This window comes from Papaver somniferum, chromosome 5 (assembly GCF_003573695.1).
Source record: "Papaver somniferum cultivar HN1 chromosome 5, ASM357369v1, whole genome shotgun sequence".
Lineage (NCBI taxonomy): Eukaryota > Viridiplantae > Streptophyta > Magnoliopsida > Ranunculales > Papaveraceae > Papaver > Papaver somniferum.
This window is the reverse complement of record NC_039362.1, coordinates 113,968,677-113,993,086: the sequence shown is the minus strand read 5'-3', so window position 1 is coordinate 113,993,086 and position 24,410 is coordinate 113,968,677.

Genomic DNA, 24,410 nt, shown 5'->3' with positions numbered 1-24,410 from the left:
GAATCCTTGATAACGTTTATTTGCTTACGAAGCCATTTCACGTTGAGGCCAAGTCTTTCTGAATTCTCCAAGTTAAACTCCCAATCAAAGAGTATATCTGGAGTCACGGTATTCCTGGGTCTCGTATGCATATCACTCACGACACGCAAGATAACGCCTACTTGCATGGTTAAAGCATAAGCACGCCCAGGGTTCCTGTCAACGATCATGTGGCCAAACTTCTTCCATATCGTCTCGTACAAGCGTGCATATCCAATGGGAACGCTGAATCCACCGACCAGTTCATGATACGGGAGTGAAGTGTTAAAGGGAGGATCGAAAGCAACCCCTGCAGTTGGATATTCATACACTATTATACGGTTCTCAGTCACTGGAGCGGCTTCCACGACCAAAGCAACAGTTCCTTCGGTATTCTCCGCTGCTATCTCGGTTTCTTCTATCACTGAGGCAACAACCATCTGGTTTTCCATAACATCAGCAGCGACCTTCTCATGGCCTCGAAGTGCAGAGGATGTTGTCTCTTCATCAATAACTTCGGAAGGGTTAGAGTTGTCATCATTGGCTCCAGTATCCTCAACTTCGGTATTTAGCACCTAATACGAAGATTACATGAGGTTAGAGTCACGAAGCCAAAGGAGATTATGAAACACAGTATACCCGCAAGGCAATATCATCAAAGTTCATCATACTACATTCAAGGCACGAGCAAATAACATGAAAGTCATGAAAACACATTTTACGATGAGTCCGTCTGAAGAAACTGAACTCTGCCCTGTACTAAGAGACGAACTGGGAGCAATCTACAAGGAATCTGAGGATGGGTCATATTCCATTCTTTCGTATGGATGTCTATGACATGTCAAAATTTCATGACAATCCGATGAACGAGCGAGTAGATGTGGCCAAAATATCAAGTGATGCGCAATCTGAAAAAGTTCTGGAAGTCTCCTGGAAGTTTACTATTTCGCCTTTTTCAGGCTCTGAACGTGCTCAAAACTTAAAAATCTTTTGCTAAAGCTTGGAAATTTTCCGGGCTTGAATTTGCACATGCAGATCATCAAAATCCGACTCCGGACGAAGATTCTACAGCGTTTCTACTAAAAAGCTGGGTTCTGAATTTTCTGACGACGAAATTCGACTAAGTTTTCATATATTCACATGGGTTCTCATTCATTCATTCACAAGTCAGCACTTTTATACTTCTATGAAGAATATACAGGATATATACTTACTTGAGGAGTCTCCAAAGTGTCCAAGGGGTTGGAATTGTCCACATCAACGACAAGAGGAACATCACTTCCATCCGGCTCCGAATCTTGGGAATTACCTCCATTCCCATTCCCAGAGGATGATTGAGTTCCAGAATTCTCCATCTCCATGACGACATCCTCCTGTACACGTCCTTTACAATCAATATTTTCATCTATGAAGCACCACATTTGAACATGTGAAGAAATACTTACAGTTTCTTCGTCACTCAAATCAGCGATTGCTTGTTCAGTAGCAGAAAATTGAAGACCTTCAAGACTTGATGGAGTAAAATTCTGCAACAAAATTAACAACATTGGCTTCATGATTCTAATGTTAATAGCAATGAAAGTCACGGTGAGAAATATTGGGAACTCACCAAAGAACGAACTGGGGACTTCACGGTATTAGGTAACAGCTTATAACTTTTGTTCCTTCCTTCTCCGCCGTGAACAACTTCTCCAATATCTGAAAAATCTGCATGGATTCGAGGTCTTACGCTACGACCGTCCTGTAAAGAATTCAATAACATGATCAGAATACAGTTACCATGGTTTCATAAAAGACATGTGGAGAATCTTACTTGAGAACATCCTGGAGATAATTTTCGTTTATCACCAGAAAGGTACTTCAGTCTTGGTCGACCAGAGATCATCTCAGCAGACGGAGGAATCTTCACTGGAGCTGACTAACTGTCACGAATTCATGCAACCTCTCAAATTGTTGATGCCAGAATTCTATATAACCTGGGGTTACATATGCAAATCTATCAGAACCAGGAAACCAGTAACTACTCCCTTCCACGTGAGTGTGATCTAAACGAGACGCAAGCTGATCAACTGATGGTTTCCTTCTCCGGGTAGTTGGAACACATTGATCCATACCCATTTGTCGAGCCGCCCTATCAATGTTGTATTCTTCTACGCCCACTCTCCATGCATAACGGATAACAAGTGACCAGGAGTACAGCTCAACATGAAGGATCTCTCACCATCATTCGGGTTAGCACCAGATTTCAGAGTCGTGCTCTCTCCAGTATTGAAAGTCGTTGGTTGAGAAACATAATCAGGAACCGACACCCACGGACGAAAGTCGAACTCCGATTCTTCATCCAACACATCAATGAGGCGTGCTTTAGACCGAGGCTGCTTTGTAGACCAACGCATGATTCGGGCATTATCTTTCTCGGCGAAGATGTGACGGGCATCAGTATTTGGTCCTTGCAGGATATTACGTGGGATAGGCGCATAATTCTTGAAGTGTTCCCACATCAAAGCTTGAAGAAACATCGTGTTAACATAACACTCAATCTTCATGAAGCCATTCGACACGCTGGAATCTAACACCAAGGAGTCTAAGTTAGAATACAAGGAACCCAGGAATAAGCTACCTATTGGGAGTTGCTCACCTTGAGCCATCTTAATAGCAAAAGGGATTACGAAAGGCTTCAACAAATGTCCACTGTCTTCGAATATGTCTCTGGATAACCATAAGCATAAGAAAGCGGCAATAGGTAACATACCGGTGATGGGACTATCAGAAACTTCATCTCTTGGCCACCAACGTGTCAACCAATGGGCATAACAACCTTTACTACCAGACGCCTTGTTCACTTCTTCCATCGCAGCTGTCAGAGTGTCAAAAACCACTTTTTCCTCATCCGAAAGACCTCCAGAGAAATTACCTGTAATCGGGAGATGCATCAAAGCAGCCACATCTTCTAAGGTAACAGTAAATTCTCCCCATCTACATATGAAGGTATGAGTGGGAACACACCAACGAGCCAGCAAAGCCACGATACTTTTCACATCATGATTAATAGACAAGTCTCCAGAAGCTTGAATAGCTCTCGTCACTTGCCTGGTTGAGCATAGCCCTGACATGAGGGAAACCCAACATATGCCTCGCCCATCCAGAAATTTTTTCCAAAGGGCGTCGAGAAAGCTTAAACTCTATGGTCGATGCAAGGAAAAGCCCTCGTTCGAGACAAAGCCGTATTACCATCTTCGGGGTCACCAATTTCTTCTGAGTCACAGTCCTAGGGTTGATCAGAAGACGATATACTGGGGACTTGAGATATGCTTCAGCTCCTTTTGGATCCTCCTCAAAGAATGCGTCGTCTATATTCGGAATGTTCTTCACGCCAGTGGCATCCTCCTCTTCTTCACCAATGGAGGTCTCGTCCATGCATGCATCATCCCTGGAGATGTCATCATCAGTATGCGATTCGTCCCTTGAAGTATCGTTGGCTGGGAATTGGTCATTTTGCTAAAACAACTGCAAAGTCCACATTACATTCTACTTCAGTATGTCCAGACACGAATCAAGGAAATACGGCAAAAATGGTAACTCTTAACTCTTACCTTTTGTACTTCCACTAACAATAGTGATAGTAACGGTAGAGTTAACACCTCAAAATCGTTCGTCTCTTCGAAAACTGCAAAAACGAACGAAACTTTATTAATTTCGAAACTGATTTTTCATAAAATCACGGACACAATTTTCATAATGTGAACATTCACACAACTGACCTATGAAGTTTAACAATAAATATTTATCATAAATATATTGTCTATCTTCGAAGGTTCCTCAAAACCCACGTTTTGATTTTTCGAAAAAAAACAGCAATTAATGCAACTTGCATACATAAATTCTCAAGGATTTTATCTAATGAAAAAAATTCATGCAAATAAAATATACCATCATATTTTGCACAATATATGTCACGGCTGCATATATATATAAAAAAAAATATTTTTCCTTCGTATCGTCGTTATTTGTCTTTAAAACGAAGGTTTATTTCAAAAATATTGTGAAAGCTCACATCTCATACATATGATAAAGTTTTGTATTTACATGAAAGCTCATAAGCAAAATTTTATCACTGGACACAAGTTCATCATACATATTTCCTTCGTGTATCGTTATTTGTCTTTAAAACGAAGGATTATTCCGATTTCATGAAAATTCACTTCTTTTATGATAAAACCTTGGTACACATGAAAGCTCATAACTAAGTTTTATCACTGGACCTAGGTTCATATAAAAAAAAATCTCTCAAATCAGGGATTATAGTTAGTTTTCAAAACTAACGATCGAACGAACATACGTTTTCAAAAACGAGGGTTTTTCATAAAACTCACACAAATACACACATATGATTTCAACATGATCACCATGAAATTCATGTAAACATCAGAAAAAAAAAAAAAAAACGCACCTGGTCGGCCGGAATTTGGCGGCGGCAACGGGGCGGCGGCTGATCGGCGGAGAACTTCTCTGCTCTGTTGACGTGAAGGTGGTGGAGGGGTGATGGAAGCATGGTCGTGGAGTTAAAAAAAAAAGGGATTAATCCCTTTTATATCAATTTTTATTTCCAAAACCTAATTTTCTAAGGATTTCCTTATGGGCCCGACCCGCGAATCCTAACCGACCACGGACTCGTCGTCCAAACCAGCGGTTCAACACCAATTTATGCTCATCAAACGACGCTCCAATCATGACATTGAAGCCTTCATCAAGTCGTGGTTTGCTCATGCTCTCTAAATCCGGTAACGTCTCAACTTACGACTAAGTTCAATTACTGGTATTTTATTTATGGCCGGAAAATCACCATTTAATGCTGACTGAGGAACACAACTTTCCTCAGTAAGCAGGGGACTTAATGTAGATGGTGGATTTTCGACAAAGGCTAAATCGTAAACTCATAATTATACGAAGCTCTGATTCAGCAATCAGACGTGAGTATCGAGACACGGGTCTCTCATCGAATTCTCAACGGAGAGTACTTTCTCTCAGAGTACATGTAGATATGTAGTCTCACGACTGGACAACGGCATATCTCATGAATACTGAATACTTTCAGTGATTATTTCTATATAGTATCACGAGATGGACGGCTCCTAGACAGCTTGCTCTGCTAGTATAGAGCGATAACGTCTTCAGGAACAAACAACGAGTTTACCCTGACTATATAAAGGATATGACTTACCGACAAGCTCATATCGGGATAATTAATGCTCCTAGACAGCTTGCTCTGCTAGTATAGAGCCACAAAGTTAATTATTCCTAATTACAATTGCTCCTATTCCATGGTCGAATCCACGACTGGTCCCATGGAATGGCAATAACAATTGTTCTGATTCTATGATCGAATCCACGGCTTGATCTCATAGAATAGCAATAACTATATTATCTCATTACTTCTCCGATTTCATGATCGAATCCACAACTGGTCTCATAAATGGTAATAGATAAATCTTAATTACTCGATTCTATGGTCGAATCTACGATCCCATGGAATGGTAATGCTCACTTTATTATTCTGAATTCGTAGTCGAATCCTCAGCTGATCCTATGAATTAATAATAAACATCTTATTACTCAGTTTTGTGAATTATTCTCCACTGAATTCCACAATTAGTAATAAATAATCAACAACCGGGCGTCTGAGCTACCTCTAAGTAAGCCCCGATTCAAATGGTGAAGGTGTATTCAAACGATACACTAACAGTCACCACACGAACGAGTATTTCAAAATACAACGAAACGATGAACCTATGCAAAATAGAGAAGAAAATAATAAATAATTAAAAATATTGACCAGGGTGCTGGGAGCACGGACACACGACCGACCGACCGTGTCGTGGTCAATCCCACGCCAGTTTTATATTTTTAATGCATTTTTATTATTTTCCATGATTTGATGAAAATTCTCTCATTTTATCAAATCTCCTTCGTCTCGAGGAAACTCCTCGGTTTCATGGTACTTCCATAAATCCATAAAAATAATATAAAATTAAGGAAAGGAGTGTGGGGCGTGACCATTGGCCAACCGGCCATGCCTTGGTCCCAACCGGCCCCACACCCCACGGTTCCTTATTATTTTTTTTATTATATTATTTCTCTAATTTCATGAAAAAACTCCTTGATTTCATGGTATTTTTGCACAAATCATCAATAATAATAAAATAAATAAAATTATGAAAACTTGTGGGACCGGGCCTTGCCGGCCGGCCATGCCCTAGCCGGTCCCACACGCCCTTTGCTTATTATTTTATTATTATTATTTTCCTTGAATTCATCAAATTCCTTGATTTCATGGTATTTCTCTCAAATTAGGAAAAATTCCCTCAAATCATCAAAAATACCTAAAAATATTAAAAAATTAGAAAACTCGTGGGACCGGTCCCATAGCCGGCCGGCCATGCCTCCACGGTCCCACAGCCCGTGTTTTTATTATTTTAATATTTTGCTTCCATGAACTCATGAAAACTCTTTCAATTCATGGAAACTCCCTAAATTCATCAAATTTCTCAAAATTCATGAATTTTTCATAAAATTATCAAAAATATTATAAAATTAAGGAAAAGGTACCACGTGACCGTGGTCACGACTGGCCGATCATGCCTTGACCACGGCGGTCCCACGCCTCCTCATTCCTTATTTTATAATTATTTTTCATCATCTTATGGTGTTTTCCTCAGTTTCGTCAAAACCCTAATTTTGGCATATTTTCTCGAATGGATGCTCAATTGCACGCCAGAAAATATCAAAATTCTCAGTACTGAGACGCGGACGCCTTGGGGACACGAGCACACTATCTTGACCGACCAATATTGGATCTTTGGCTCACGGAAGCCGGTCCCATCAATTTTCACAGTTTTGACCTAATTTGCACAATTGCTCGTATTAGGTTCAAAACTCTTCCAAACACTTTGGATTTTCATGAAGTGATCGTCAGGCGGTGACGTAACAACCCAGGGCCGGTTTCATGACCCCATGGTCGGTCCCTCGCCTCGTCATAATTAATTAGGTTTTCTCACCTAAGGTTCAGACGAGCATTTTTGAATAAATGATTAAGCCAGCATTTAATCATTCTTCCACCAAAAAATCGTCAACTCTTCAGGAGTTCTTCGTATTTGCTCACGTGAGCATATGGACACTGCATGGTTGATCCACGGTCCCATGTAGTCACTCCCTCCTTCGTCCCATGGTTAAAATTCTGACGAACCATGAATTGATCATCAATTGATCAAATTAGGGTTTCTGAATCCAAGGATCATCATTCCAAATTCCAACCTTAATAATTTTACGACGACCTCATGGTCATTAATATTATTAATTATGCTCGGTTCAACAACCAGTACTTTAATTAATATTTTGGTCACACTGCCAATAATCCATCATATGAGCAACACTTGCTCAGACGGTCAAATATTCAACAATTCATCACATGAGCAACACTTGCTCAGATGATAAATATTTGCTCAAACCAAGGAATATTAGCTCAACAATCAATATTCAACGATCCATCGAATGAGCAATACTTGCTCACTTCATCGTAAGAACTATACCTCTGCCTCATGACATGTTCAATTCATGAGTTTCAGAACATCATGTTCAACTCAACAACTACATGGACTCATCGTACCATCAAACCACAAAGTCATCAATTGACTAACAAACCACGAGACGTCAATCGTGTCACTTTGGGGGGATATCACTTAGGGTTTTGGTATGGCGGTCTACGGCACGTGTGTTCAAATACACGATGGAATGTGAGCAAGTCGTGCAATCAGTTGAAGGAATTCACGAGGTAGTGGGTGGAAAATCGACCAAGTCTCCACACGTTGAGCAACTGGTTTCAAACACGATCCCCACTTCCCCACTCCTTGATTCCATCAACTGTCAAACTTCATGGAGTCATGGTGTCTAAAATTCCAGCAATATAAATAAGTCTCTGAATCATGATTGAAGAATCAACAGTATCATCAATCTCACGTCTCATCGACAACACGAGATCATCAACTTATCAATTGAGCAACTACTCTCAATTGAGCAATTTCAATCATTCAGAGCTTATCATATTCAGAATTCACACACCCACAATCTTTGATTACCATTGATTCCACACATTTCCTAGCTTCCCTCCTACAGATCAAACCATCCTCTTTTGTGATCGAATTTACTCTGGAACGATCATTGTCTTGATTTAGGCCGGAGTACTACAGATTGATCTCTCGAATCTAAAGCACCCCCTTTGCAGCGGTGCATCTGTGTGAGGTTTAACATTTTGCTCGGTTCGAGGAGTCTCCTCCGTACGGTCGTCTCCTCAATTCCTTAAAAACCAGCAAATCGTTTTTCCCCATCTACAATACTAACATTCAATTACTTGATAACAAACCAATCATTCATTCATTCATTATTGTTGACCCATTGCTTCTTTTGGATCAACTCCCATTGTTGATGCTATATCAACTTCCATTGTTGACCCCACATTATTGGATCAACTCCATTGTTGACACTTATAAAGAAAAAATTATACATGGTTTTATCTGTATATACAAGTAACTCCATATCTGTACATACCTGCAATCTTTCAATACTAACATTCATTCACTTGATAACAAACCAATCATTCATTCATTCATTATAGATGCGTAGAAATCAGTAAACTAAATTAATTCATAACAAACCATTATTATAGATCATCCATATTATTCTGAACATAAACAGACTTGCAGACATTTCTTTACAGTAACTAAGATATCTTTTTAAAACTAACTTCAAATGAGCAGACCTACATTTTACTTACCAGGATCTGTTAAACTACACTAAGATGTTTGTTTTGTCAGACCATGAACAGTATGTTGCACTAATCTAATGTTCAACAGAGTCTTCTAAATTGAATATTTCTTCAACTGAGTCAGTATAGTTGGCCTTGCTTGATTTTTTCAACTGATTCGGTAAGTTGTTGTCCTTCCTAGATCTCTTCGACCGAGTCAGTAAGTTGTTGGTCTTCTTTAAGTCTACAGGTGTGTCAGTAATTTCTAAAATCGGTTTCCACACATCAAATTCCCCCAACATCGTTGCAGCCATCTTCACTCTCTTCCTGTTTATCTTGTCATGGTATTCTATGTTCTTATCATCTAGATCCCAGCAGTGTCCACGCTTCACCAAACATTTCATGAATAAGAAAATGCGCATTGCGTAATCCAACCCTTTTTGTTGTGGTATATGGTAGTGCGAAAATTTTGTATTTATTGGTGCACCTGTTTTGACATCCGTTTTGCCCATTTCGTTCAGGTAATCAGTCAATGGTTTTACCATGACAGTATATTGCTGGCTGTATCCTAGATTGTGCCATATGGTGTTGAATACTAACCATCTCTTTAATACCCTTCTCAATTTCAAGGGCATTTTTGTAATTAGCTAAAAAGATATTTCGGTAATTTTTCGTAAAAGGGTATTTTTATAATTTTGTGGAAGAGTAATTTTGTAACTTAGGAAAACAATAAATTAACCTTTCTGCTTATGTCGTATCTCATTATTTTTGTTTTAAAGAGAATTAAATTGTGTGCTAATTCAATATTTTTAGATTATTTCCTTACAAAGATACATAATTTGATTCGATTGCTAGCTAATTGGAGAAGGATTTTAAATATGAATATACGTCTTTACATGGTTGGCATGAATGGAGATAGCACAATAGTAACTATAGTAGTAGAAAAATGAAAGTGAAAGATTTTTATGGTTTAGATAACTTTTAGCTAATTTAAGAAAACAAAGTTTTAATGCTAATTATGTGTTGCCTGATTTTATTTTATGATCGTTCTAGATGGTCGTTCTCATCCTTGGTAAGCATCCAATTTAATTACTATGAATTTTTCTTTTTCATTATGGACACTTTGGCTATTTAGGCATGTTTATTACTCCCTCCGTTTCAAAAAGACTGTCCGTTTTGACTTTGTCAAAATATTAAGGAGACCATAGTATCTTACTTGACTACCCTTAGTTACTTATCTATTTTATTTTAATTAAATTGCCAGCAATAAAAATTACCTAAAATTGTTAGGAGGATTATAAATACAAAATATAAAAGGAAAATTAAAAAATATCGAATTTATGGTGTAAAAAGTTTATAAGGAAATTAATTTTGGATCTAAATATATATTTTCATAAAAGGAATGAAGGATATATTTGTTTTCTTAATTATAAAAAATTATTTAATATTTTAGACCGTGTCCCGTTAAAAATGAATTTTTTTAATATAAAAAATTTAAGGGTATATTAGAGAGTTCATTGAAAATATATGACTATAAACAGAAGCCGGACACAATTTTGAAACAGACGAAAATGGAATAGAGGACAATCATTTTGAAACACATGGAATAACATTTAAGGAAAGAAAAATATACTTTAAGTATCTACCAAAAGATGTTCACCGATCGCTGTCGTATGTGTCAAAAATAATTTCACTTTCTCACTCTACTAATATAAATGAAGTACGTGGTAAGAAAGAGTTCGTTCCCAAAGAGAGGCAATTGTTGTTATAAAATTCCAGTTTCTAAAGCAACCAAGGGGAGATTTTTGTTTTAGCAAAGCAATAAAATAAAGCAAAGCAAATAAAATAGTTGGAATAATCAATAAGGAGAAGATATTGGTCACGGGATAGTATCATTCACAAACATGTATTTTCATCAATGACTAGAATTGATAATTTAATCTCTCATTTACTAAAAGTCCTAGGATACCTTGATCGCAAGTATATCCCATTAATTCCCTGATTTCATCACAGCCACATTAAAAGATGTATATGTGAATTCTTCCTAGAAAGCAACCTAAAGTGTAAAAGCACAATTAAGTTTAACTCCCTAAAAGCTTTAAGTTTTATGGAATAAGACTAATCAAAGCAAATGAACGTGTAAAAGCACTAATTCATTTTAACAAAGGTTATGATTCATATGCAATTAAAGAGATGTATCACTACAAGTAATAATGGCACTATGCTACTTGCAATCACGAATTATCACGTTTTCGTATTATAACCCTAATCTAGCAATAGAGATGAAGACTAATCTAATTAATTTCGGACTCAACCAAACTAGCATTCAAATCATAAAACATTATAAGAAATGAATCATAAGCAATAAAGTTGAGACAAAACTAATTCATTGAATCACATAGCATGTTTGATGAAATCAACTTATTATCTCATAACCAATAATTGTATTTAGCTACTCATAGCTATGGAGTTCATCATAATTAATAATCAAATGAAAAAGATGAAAACAAAATGAAAGCAAACCCTGGTCGCCGCTCTCCAATACTCCAAGTAGAAAAATACGTGATATCCAAAGTTGTAGAAAACTCTATCTTTTGTAGCTTTTCTCCAACTTCTAAAATTAGGTCCAATCTCCAAAGTCCAATACAAAGATGTCCACCAAACCCATGTGTGAAGAGTACCCAAGTGAAAATATGTCCCAAAAGAGGTAGCCGGAAAACTGGTAAAGTGGCCTGTAGTTGGCCGGGAAATTATCGTAAGTAGCTCAAGTGACCGACAAAGTCCATCGGGTCACCGGTTAACGAGTCAGCTCTAACTAGCCTGACTGAGCTGAATTGGCTGAGAAGTTTTTGGCCTGAGCCATGGCACTGGCCTAAGCTCTGTTGCACAATCATTGTGCTTCAGCGGTGCTCTCCATCCATGATGGCTGATCACTGTAAACTAGCTCCAGCTGCACTACCATCTTACACTCCATTCTCCCTTTAACTTCTGTAGTAGCTCCAACTTCTCATTGTCTGCACTTTCATTGAAATGTAGCATTAGACCACCTAACATTCCTCTAAGCATTTCAACTGCTTCAATCATTATTGCAATACCGCATACATCTAATTTCAGTCACCACCAACTGCTTCAATCATTCTTCCATCTTCTTCTCCCTGTTATCGAATCCACCTGCAATACCAGTCTTGACTCCAATTCAATAACTGTAGCTCTACTATCTCAGTCTTGCAAACTCTTGAGCCAACACAACTCAATATCAATAACACAGACCCATCTGCATCTTCTTAACCTCATAACTCAGGCTTCACAAAAGCACCACCATCTTAACATCAATAGCAACATTATCACCTTCTGTAGCTTCATCATTGTCACTGATCCACACACTCCATCTACATTTCTTTGTTCTTATTAAACCTTCAACTACCACCTTCCACTCTCAGTACCACTATCAACATCTTCTGCATCTGAATCTACTCCATTTCATTCCTTGTTGACCACCAACATCAGCAAAGTTCATATCAGCACCACCAACACAGAACACCAATTGAACCTTCTCTGCATCTTCCCTGTAACATCTTAATCTTCAAGACTAACCCTAATTTTTCATCAGCTTCACCAACAAACTCATACCCTTCTCTCAGATCCTCGATATTAATAACACCCATCTTCTAATTGCACAAAATTCCCTGGAAGCAACAAATTCATCGTCTTCTTCTAAAATTCCAACTCATCTACAAAACCCATTAACAATTTCTCCTTATGGATCCCTGAATTTTACCTCAACCCCATCAAATCATCATTTCTCTCAATTAACAGACCCGTGCTTCAAACGATTCAACCACCAGACAGCTTCTCGATTGAACCATCTTCTGCTCCAATTTCTTCCTTCTTTGAATAGATCTCATCTCTTTTCTAACTCTCAGACAAACAACAGCCTCCGAGATGAATAAGAGAAAATTTATTCTCTATGAATTTTATGGCGTGTAGGAGAGGAAATTTCTATCTGCACCCAGTCGACTGGATAGGGCCACCAACTAATACTTGGCTTATCGGTTGCAGTTAACCGACAACCTAATTTCTTTCTTAACTCAACTGTCAGTTTTGAGGAACTGACAGTTCATTCTTCACTTTCTTCTCGCGCACCTTAGACTGCTCCAAGTATAGCTCGCATGTGAATTGATCTCTTTGCCCTTTACGCTCCAAATTGACGTTTTCTCCTTCTTTTGCTCATAATGACTCCATTGCACCTGATAAGCTCAAAAGTAAACATAAGATACAAAATCTACAAGAAAAGTATCAAAGAAAGCATAAAAAATAGATAATAATTAAGGTGTTTATAACACCAATCAAATTTCCCCACACTTAGACTTTGCTAATCTTCGAGCAAATCAAAAAAAAACTAATCTAAAAACATACATACAACTCCGTGTCGTCGAGGTTACGGTCACACTTATCATGTATAACAAGCCTTTGAACCCCTAGGTGTCCCTAGTGGACGAGTTTTAGTCTCATGAGGGTTTACTAGAGATATACCCACAAAACCTATTTTTCCAACTTACTAGTTCTCCGTAATGATAGCATCCAACGCGCTAAGAAGACATAGAGATTCTGCACACTAGTCATAAGAAGTTAGACACATATATGAACACAATCTCATCCTTAAAAGTTGAGAGAGAAATAACCATCCCTTATCGAAATAAATTCGGGTTCGAAGTGATCAAAAGTCTCGAGTCTGCCTCATAAGAAAGGGTTTTATGAAGTTGCTCTCGATAATAAATAACTTTTTATGGGTCACACATGTGTCCAGGTAGGAGTGAAGAGAAAATCCTGCGACACCTTGAACGGGAAAAAGGTAAAAACCATCCGAAGTATTTTAAAAACCCACATCTTTTATTATTTTGAAAACCCTTTTTTCTGACGATCTCTAAGAAAGGAAATCAACCACTTAACGAAGGTGGGAATATGCTCACTTACCTCGTTATCCGTTCGATGTGCAGTTAGCACCACTCTTACAACATCCATAGAAACGTCTTCGGTCTTCAATCCTTGTCTTCATCTTCGTCTTCGGTCTTCAACTGTCGATGATAACTCTTGAACTTCGTAGAATCTTGACAATGTAACTATTTTTCCTCAAATCTTTGTTGCTTGAAACCTCATTATGAATATTTGTTCTTCCATTGGCTTTATTGAAAGAATACAAAACTAAAAAAAAGAGCGAACTAAACAAACCAAAATATGATACAATAAATTTTTCTTGTCTCTTTTTTTTCTTTTATTTTTATTTTATTTTTCTTTATTTTTCTTCTTTTTTTTCTTTTATTGAGACAAGAAAAATAAAACAAATACAAAATGAAAACAAAAAAAAAATAATGAACCTAACAAAATTTTATCTTGTCTTTTTTTACAAGGGACCTAGCATTATGATGAACATGTCCCAATTATTATTATTATTATTATTATTATTTTGAAGACAAGAGAAAATGGAATACAAATAAAGATAAAATAAAAATGCAAGTACAAAGGCCATGGTGTAAGTACTTTACCACTTGATTCTTCACGACTTGTATGTCTCGATATCATAAACTTCTTGACTCTTATCTTGATAATTTTTTCTCTTGTACATAAGTCTTCAACATTAGAAATTCTGCTCCTTGTCTTGTTGCTTTACTTGAATCTGAAATCTACTTATTTCTGTATCGTTGCTTGTAAACCTTGAACGTCTTCAACTTTCCTTCGAATTTGTGATGCTCCCTTTGTTGTTGATGATGGTGTTTCTATGGACCTGTTGGTGTAGAGAGAGATAAAGTGGATGGTGCTAACTGCGAACAAGATTATAAGTGGTATGGAAGTTAGCAATTCGATGTCACCATCATGATTGATAAAATAGCACCCAAGAGATCAAAATAGCGCTTCTATTGGTGAAAGGTTGGGTAGCTCACCATTCTACCCGGAGTTTATGTACGGTGACACACACTCTAAAAGCACATATTTAGACACGTACAAAGAAGTGAAGGTCGGTGCCTCTCATGATGTAACAATGGGTAGTCTCCACTATAGGGGATCACAACTCTAATACCGAATTCAGTCTGCACCTCATTTTCCACTGGCATGGTTAAATCCAACTTTAACTCTCATACAAACAAGAAACCCGATCACGTTCTCTGGCATCTCTAAGTTCTGTCACTCTTGTGAGAATTTCGATGTAATCTTAGCGACATGTATATTATGTGACTCTAAACTAACTACAAGTTGGAGTTTTTTTTATTCACTAATTTACACAAAAGTTAAAAATTTTGAAAAATTTACCATGCAAATGCTTAACCACTCCCCCACACTTAAACTTTACATTGTCCTCAACGTAAATTGAGTCATCCAAAGTAAGTCAAAGTGGGAAATCATACATGATGATGTGACAAGAAATCAGAAAAAAATAAATACAAGACAAGAAAATAAAATAAAAATAAGACAAGAAATACTCATCCTATGGGTTGCCTCCCATTTAGCGCTTGGTTTAAAGTCGTCATCCCGACTATCTTCTTGTTTGTTACACCTTAGCCGGCTTCCAACACATTATGAAAATCTGATTGAATGGTACTTGGGTGTTTCCTCGTCTCAAAGATGTTGAAGTGTATGCTTCATCAAACTCCATAGTCAAGGTGCCATTGTGGACATCAATCTTCGTTCTAGCGGTACTCAAAAATGGTCTACCCAACAGTAAAGGTGTAGACGAGGATGAATTCACATCACTCATGTCTAAAACGTAGAAATCCACTGGAAATATTAGTCCTTTTACCTGCACCAAAACATCTTCAACAATCCCTTTCGGTTAAACATTAGATCTATCGTCAAGTTGAATAACTATGCCAGTTTTCTTAAGAGGACCAAGGTTTAAAGCATCATAAATAGAAGTAGGCATAATATCGTAGAATCTCCTAAATCTAACATATCTTTTGTAAACCTCGTTTTACCAATTGTGCATAGAATTGTGAAACTACCGGGATCCTTCAATTTAGGTGGGAGTTTCTTTCAAAGATATGCCGAAGCATTCTCCCCCACACTCATTACCTCATTACCGGTTAGCTTGTGATTGTTAGTGCACAATTCCTTTACACACTTTGCATAGCGAGGAGATTGCCTAATTACTTCAACGAGTAGAATATTCACTTGGACCTTCTTAAAAACATCCCAAATATCCCTATCTTGATCCACCTTTCTATTAGCTTTAACGAACCTTCCAGGAAAAGGTATAGGAGGAACATAAGTAGGAATATGATTTTTAGAGTTGTAAATAGGTACCTCGGAAGTTGGGGGAAATCAACATCCTTTTCCTCCAAAACTGGTTCCTTTGGGGCTTCTTCTTTACCCGAATCAGTAATTTCATGTTGCACAAGTCGTGTACCACTTCCAAACGTAATAGCATTGACACCATTTCTTGGGTTAAGAGGTTCGGAAGGGATTTTCTCACCATTTTGTGCATGCAACTGATTAATCTCCTCGGTCATCGAACCAACTTGTGTTTGCAAGTCCTTGACTACACCCTCCATTCTTTGCATAAAAGATTTCAGCAACTCTTCCATATTGGACCTTTGATTTTGAGGTTGTTGTTGTTGTGGTTTACCAACTTGTGATTGCAACTCCTTAATTGCATTATCCGTTTTCTGCTGATTTAAGTTCGCTAGTTGTTGATTTTGCTGTACCACACACGTTAGAGCCTCCACCAAAGTAACCATCTTTGCCAATTCTGAATTTTGGGCTTGTTGCGGTTGTTGCACGTGTTGTTGGAACTCACTTGGATGGTTGTAAGCATAACTTGTACTTGTAACTTGCTTGTAAGTGTTGGAGTAAGTACCATACGACTGATTTGAGAAAATAACATTGACTTGCTCCACATTCTCATAAGCTTAGCGTGACGGTTTCACAACCACGGCTACAATTTGTTGTATCATTGCCATCATATTTCTCATTTGTTGACGCAATTCAATAATCTCGTCAAGTTGATTAACTTCCTTGATAGGTGGCTCTGATCCACGACTTGAAAACTGTTGAGAATTTGCTGCCATACTCTCAATTAACTCTCTAACTTGTGTCACCGTCTTGTTCATAAGTGCACCACCACTTGCAGCGTCAATAAGATTCCTATCACTTGCTTGGAGACCTTCATAGAAGTATTGGATAATCATTACGTCACTAAATTGGTGATGAAGGCAGCTTGCTACCAATCTCTTGTACCATTATCAACATTCATATAACAATTCCCCCTCACTTTGCTTCATCCCACAAATCTCCTTGCGAATTTGAGTAGCTTTCGACGAAGGAAAATATCTCTCCAAGAAAAGTTTCTTCAACCCATTCCAAGTTGTAATACTACCGGGCGGTAAATAATATAACCAATCTTTAGCTGCATCGAGTAAAGAGAAAGGAAAAGCACGCAACATTCCTTCATCTGTATTAGCGCCATTAGGTATCATGTTTGTCATCAACCATTGAAACTCCATAAGATGCTTGTTCGAATCTTCCCATACACATTATCCATGGAACTTTGGTATTTGACTGATCAACCCTGGCTTGATATCAAAAGTGGAAGTTGCTTCAATACACCATTGTTGTTGGTCCAACTTCTGAGAAACTAGCTCCCTGAGTGTACGGTTTTCATCACCTACTGCTTCTTTCAGTTCGTACTTCAGCAAGGTGCCTGAAACAAAATTCTCAAAACAAAATTAAAAACAAAATAAAAATAAGAAACCAAAACAAAATAACAACCGCTTCCTCCCCGGGAGCGGCGCCAAAATATGATCGTTGTCGTACGCGTCAAAAATAAGTTCACTTTCTCACTCTAGTAATATAAATGAAGCACGTGGTAAGAAAGAGTTCGTTCCCACAGAGAGGCAATTGTTGTTATAAAATTCCAGTTTCTAAAGTAACCAAGGGGAGATTTTTGTTTTAGCAAAGCAATAAAATAAAGCAAAGCAAATAAAATAGTTGGAATAATCAATAAGGAGAAGATATTGGTCACGTGATAGTATCATTCACAAACGTGTATTTTCATCAATGACTAGAATTGATAATTTAATCTCTCATTTACTAAAAGTCCTAGGATACCTTGATCGCAAGTATATCCCACTAATTCCCATATTTCATCACAGCCACATTAAAAGATGTATATGCGAATTCTTCCTAGAAAGCAATCTAAAGTGTAAAAGCACAATTAAGTTTAACTCCCTAAAAGCTTTAATTCTTATGGAATAAGACTAATCAAAGCAAATGAACATGTAAAAGCACTAATTCATTTTAACAAAGGTTATGATTCATATGCAATTAAAGAGATGTATCACTACAAGTAATAATGGCACTATGCTACTTGCAATCAGGAATTATCACTTTTTTGTATAATAACCCTAATCTAACAATAGAGATGAATACTAATCTAATTAATTCCGGACTCAACCAAACTAGCATCCAAATCGTAAAACATTATAAGCAATGAATCATAAGCAATAAAGTTGAGACAAAACTAATTCATTGAATCACATGGCATGTTTGATGAAATCAACTTATTATCCCATAACCAATAATTGTATTTAGCTACTCAGAGATATGGAGTTCATCATAATCAATAATCAAATGAAAAAGATGAAATCAAAATGAAAGCAAACCCCAGTCGCCACTCTCCAATACTCCAAGTAAAAAAATACGTGATATCCAAAGTTGTAGAAAACTCTCTCTTTTGTAGCTTTTCTCCAACTTCTAAAATTAGGTCCAATCTCCAAAGTCCAATACAAAGATGTCCACCAAACCCATGTGTGAAGAGTACCCAAGTGAAGATATGTCCCAAAAGAGGTAGCCGAAAAACTGGTAAAGTGGCCTGAAGTTGGCCGGGAAATTATCGGAAGTAGCTCAGGTGACCGGCAAAGTCCACACGGTCACCGGTTAAAGAATCAGCTCTAACTAGTCTGACTGAGCTGAATTGGCTGAGAAGGTTTTGGCCTGAGCCATGGCACTGGCCTAAGCTCTGTTGCACAATCATTGTGCTTCAGCGGTGCTCTCCGGCCATGATGGCTGATCACTGTAAACCATCTCCAGCTGCACTACCATCTTACACTCCATTCTCTCTTTAACTTCTTTAGCAGCTCCAACTTCTCGTTGTCTGCACTTTCATTGCAATGTAGCATCAGACCACCTAACATTCCTCTAAGCATTTCAGCTGCTTCAATCATTATTGCAAGACCTAGGCATACATCTAATTTCAGTCACCACCAACTCCAGTCTTGAACAACATCAACTACTCAAATTCTTCCATCTTCTTCTCCCTGTTAACGAATCCACCTGCAATACCAGTCTTGTGTCCACTTCAATAACTGTAGCTCTACTATCTCAGCCTTGCGAACTCTTGAGCCAACACAACTCAATGTACTGTCAATAACACAAACCCATCTGGATCTTCTTAACCTCATAACTCAGGCTTCACAAAAGCACCACCATCTTAACATCAATAGCAACATTATCACCTTCTGTAGCTTCATCATTGTCACTGAGCCACACATTCCATCTGCATTTCTGTGTTCTTATTAAACCTTCAAATACCACCTTCCACTCTCAGTACCACTATCAACATCTTCTGTATCTGAATCTACTACATTTCATTCCTTGTTGACCACCAACATCAGCAGAGTTCATATCAGCACCACCAACACAGAACAGCAACTGAACCTTCTCTGCATCTTCCTTGTAACATCTTAATCTTCAATACTAACCCTAATTCTTCATCAGCTTCACCAACAAACTCATACCCTTCTCTCAGATCCTCGATATTAATAACACCCATCTTCTAATTGCACAAAATTCCCTGGAAGCAACAACTTTATCGTCTTCTTCTAAAATTCCAACTCATCTGCAAAACCCATTAACAATTTCTCCTTATGGATCCCTGAATTTGACCTCAACCCCATCAAATCATCATTTCTCTCAATTAATAGACCCATGATTCAAACGATTCAACCACCAGACACCTTATCGATTGAACCATCTTCTGCTTCAATTTCTTCCTTCTCTGAATATATCTCATCTCTTTTCTAATTCTCAGAGAAACAGCAGCCGCCGAGATGAATGAGAGAAAATTTATTCTCTCTGAATTTTAGGGCGTGTAGGAGAGGAAATTGCTATCTGCACCAGTCGACTGGATAGGGCCACCAACTAATACATGGCTTATCGATTTCAGTTAACGGACAGCCTAATTCCTTTCTTAACTCAACTGTCGGTTTTGAGGAACTGACAGTTCATTCTTCACCTTCTTCTCACGCACCTTAACCCGCTCCAAGTATAGCTCGCATGTGAATTGATCTCTTTTCCCTTTACGCTCCAAATTGATGTTTTCTCCTTCTTTTTCTCATAATGACTCCATTGCACCTGATAAGCTCAAAAGTAAACATAAGATACAAAATCTACAAAAAAAGTAGCAAAAAAAACAGAAACAATAGATAATAATTGAGGTGTTTATAACACCTATCATTCACGTGAAAGATTGACTAGTTTTGGTAAGATACAATTAGTTAACAAATTTAGACGCATGCTAACTTCATATTGGTCCTATAAGATTTACCAAAATGAATAAATTAACTGCTTTTTGGCAACCAAATAAATATATGCTATGGCTAATTCAAGAAATGATTTTGTTTGCAAATAGTACACTTGTCAGTGTACCATTGATTGTTAGACTTTGAATATTGATTAACTAATGAATTAACTTTGAATATTGATTAAGCAGGGGAAACGGGCGAAAAGTGGACCGATTAATTAATTGGTGAGCTGGAATTAAGCTTATGTCACATGTCAGTGTTTGATAGGCTATTAGTTGTTAATTAAAATTATAAAAAGGGATATCTTAAATTTTTGTTGTGAGTATTTGTTTGACCAAAACTCTTAAGCACGGGGACTTAATTAAGCTTAAGAAAAGCTTTTGGTTTCTTTATCTGTTAAGTAATTGCTATATGTATGGATGGTATTGGAAGAAGAAAAAGAAAGGAAGGGAAGAACCTAGCCGCAACTTTTTCTTCTCGATTCGATTGTTAAATTTCTAGCCGGGGAGAAAGAAAACTAAAAATTTTGACGCAAAGGAAGATCCAGAGATTTTAGTTTGTTAATTGAAGACATAATTTCGGCGATAAAGCTATTAATTATATTACGAGGAAAAAAAAGAGTAACAAATCTTACAACACATTAGGGGTTATTGAAGTTCAGTTTCTCTTTCCTTGACTCTGGCCGTCGAGTTTTGACTGCCGATTCCAACTTGATCATGAAGCTTTCTTTCGTCTCTCCTTTACTATGATCTGTTCTCAATCAGATCTTCGTCTCTTCTTTCTCTTCTTTCCTTTTCTTCTCTCCCCCTACCCAAATCATGGTTAAGTTTTCAAATCAATCTTTGTTTTTGAGATCAAAAAGTTTTGATTTCTCCTTGTCTAAAGAGAAAAATGAACTTAAGCTTTTGGAAAGGTTCAAGGGTATTTCAAATTGGGTTTTCATTCCGGAGGATGCATTACAATGGATGTCTGCTTGTATTCAAGAGGCTATCACTGCGCGTATTCGCGTGTTGATCAAAAATGGTCTAGGCGTTTTAACCATGCGGTCATTTTGATCGAGGTTTTAAGTAATTCAAATGGGATTTTCTTGAAGATTTCAAGGACATAACCAACTAAATATCCAAGGTCTATGTTCATATATGTTCCTTGCGGTGATAATGGTACCATCTGGAAAAAGTTTTGGAACTGCTGGAACCTATCGGATAATAATCATTCTATTCGCAATAATCTGCTAATGGATAATAATTTTCCTGCTCTCTCAACTGTTTCATCCAAGACAACTGATTTTTACTCTACAGGAATAGCACTGGAAATCATTACGTTCCATACAGGTTGGTTAAGCATTGCTAAAGCGGTTAAATATCATTTTAATTGGTCAGGTGAGGTGAGCATTAAGCCAATCAATGAGAGGAAGGATTTTTGTGTTTCTTTATTAGAAGAAGTGCATAGTTCGCTGAATCAACCAATTATAATCAGGGTGGGTAAAGCTAAAATCTTATTAAAACAGTGGGTTCCGTCAGATTCTTGTTTTGATGCACAATCAACTATTAAGGATATCCACTGGATTGGTCTTAGGGGTTTTCCTTTACACATGTGGGAGACTTCTAATTTCATTAAGATTTGCTCACCTTGGGGAGTTTTAAAAGATGTCCATTCAGATACACTGGCACGATCAAAATCAAATTGCTGCAAGATTAAAGTCCAGTGTGTTTTGCGTCATGTTCTAGCTGTAGTTAATTTCTCAGGATTATGGATAACAATGGAATGGATATCTGAGCTACGACCTCCACGAAGGGTGCATTTTGATCAACATAAGAGCAAGGTGGCTAATAAGCAGAAACCAATTCTTCCTGATCTAACACAGATTTCTGATGATCTTAATTTTGATCAGTCTGCTGAGAAAACTTGTAAACCTAAGCTCAGATCTGAGGTGGTTATTCCATCAGAATATTACGCCGTTGATAATGCATTTTCCACTTCAGAGCTGGATGATTCAAAAACGTTGGAGCGCGTATGCAGAATTCACAGCCGTGTTGTTCGCATGCAAACCTTATACGTTCTCCAAGTTTGAATATAGTCAGCTCCGATTTTGGCGCCAGATCGGGTTGGATGATAAATCCGCTTTTCAACTTGGACTCAGCTGTCAAATCGGTTACACCAGCGAGTGGATCTTTTCTGAACTCGGGAGAAGGCCAAAATATGGGAGAGATGGTGTTTGGAGGCCCATCGGATTCCGACCCGTATAAGAGAGCTCCATTCAGGCCTGCCCATGGTTCTCTCCACTCAGCTCAGGTGGGTCAATATATGGGAGAGATGGCGTTTGGAGGCTCATCGGGTTTAATCTCGTGTAAGAGAGCTCCATTCAGGCCTTCCCATAACCAATCTGATTCTGGTATGTTGGATAATTTAATGAATAAAGCAGTTTGTCGGGTTTGTAGTTTGGATAATAACCCGGTTAGTTAATAACAATTCTGCCTATAATTCATTAAATGTTTCCTCGAGTTCAGAAACACATCAAGTTTTGGCTTCATCAAAACCGTGGGATAGAGATTCAGTAACGCCGTGGGATAGAGATTCAGTAACGTCGTTAGATGTATAAGCATCAACACCTTTGAATTCAAATTCAAATTCAGGCGTGCATATGTCATCTACCCAAACGGCTAATCCTATCTCAAGAGCATTCTTCACCAGTGCTGCTTATTCAAACAGAAGAAATGGATAATTTAGTTAACCAACAACTTGATTTCTATAAAAACTTAGGAATCGACTGTGAGAGCAATTTCTCAAAAGTTCTTTGTAGATATATGATAATCAAGTTAAAGAAAGCAGATTTGGTGAATCGAGAAGACAAATTCAAACATGATGGGCTAGATAAGTTTGATGAGGATTCTGAGGATGAAGATTGGGAGGCAGAAGAAGCAAGAGTTACATTAAGTGGCAAGAGTATGCGGGTATCTTCGAGGCAAACATCTTCTTATCCAGTTGTTTCTTCTTCTTCTATCAATCTCGGGAATTTTATTGAGGTAAATAGATCATAAAATTATCTCATGAAACATTAGAGGTTTGGGTGATGAGCTAAAAATAACTGCAGTGCGCAATGCTATTAGAAGAAATAAGGCTATTATAGTCTCAATTCAGGAAACTAAAAAGGAGAGCATTGAGGATGCAACAATAAGAAAATTATGGGGAAATAATGGTTGTGATTCTATTTTTCTACCATCAGAAGGAAATTCAGGGGGCATTTTGGTCATGTGGAATCCATCGATGGTGGTAATGGAAGACAATTTACTAGGAGATTTTTCAGTTTCGTTGAGTTTTCGTAATGTCAGTAACAATTTCAGGTGGATCTTCACTTCTGTTTATGGCGCAACTGATCCAAAGGATTATGAACAATTCTGGAAAGAAATTCATGATGTAAGATTAGGTGGTGGTTGGAATGTTGTGTTGTATCAATCCGACAGGAATAGAGCAGGAGGTTGTGTGACAAACAGAAGGAACTTTAGGAGGTTTATAAATGCAAACAATTTGGTAGATATCCCTATGGCTGGTGGGTGTTATACTTGGACAAACTCACAGAATCCTCCAATTATGGTCAGGCTGGATAGGTTTGTGTTTAAAACTGAATGGGAAGATAAGTGCCTTGTTTTAGTTCAATACAGATTAAGAAGGCATATCTCTGATCATGATCCTATTCTGCTCAATTGCAATGCTGGTACTGCTTCTAAGCCTTCTTTCAAATTTAAAAAATACTATTTGAGTCATCCTGATATTTTAGAACATATGAAAATTTGGTGGCTAATCTTACTTTCCATGGAAGTCCCAGCTTCATTCTTGCTAAAAAATTACAAGGGATTCAATTCTTCATTAAGAAGTGGGGTAGAGAAACATTTGGTTCTTTACAAAAAGAAGTTGATAAATTTGAAACTCTAATTGATGTGTATGATATTCTTGAGGAAATAAACATCTTGAATACTGAGGATTATGCCGCTAGAGAGTTGGCAAGAATCAATCACAAGAAAGCC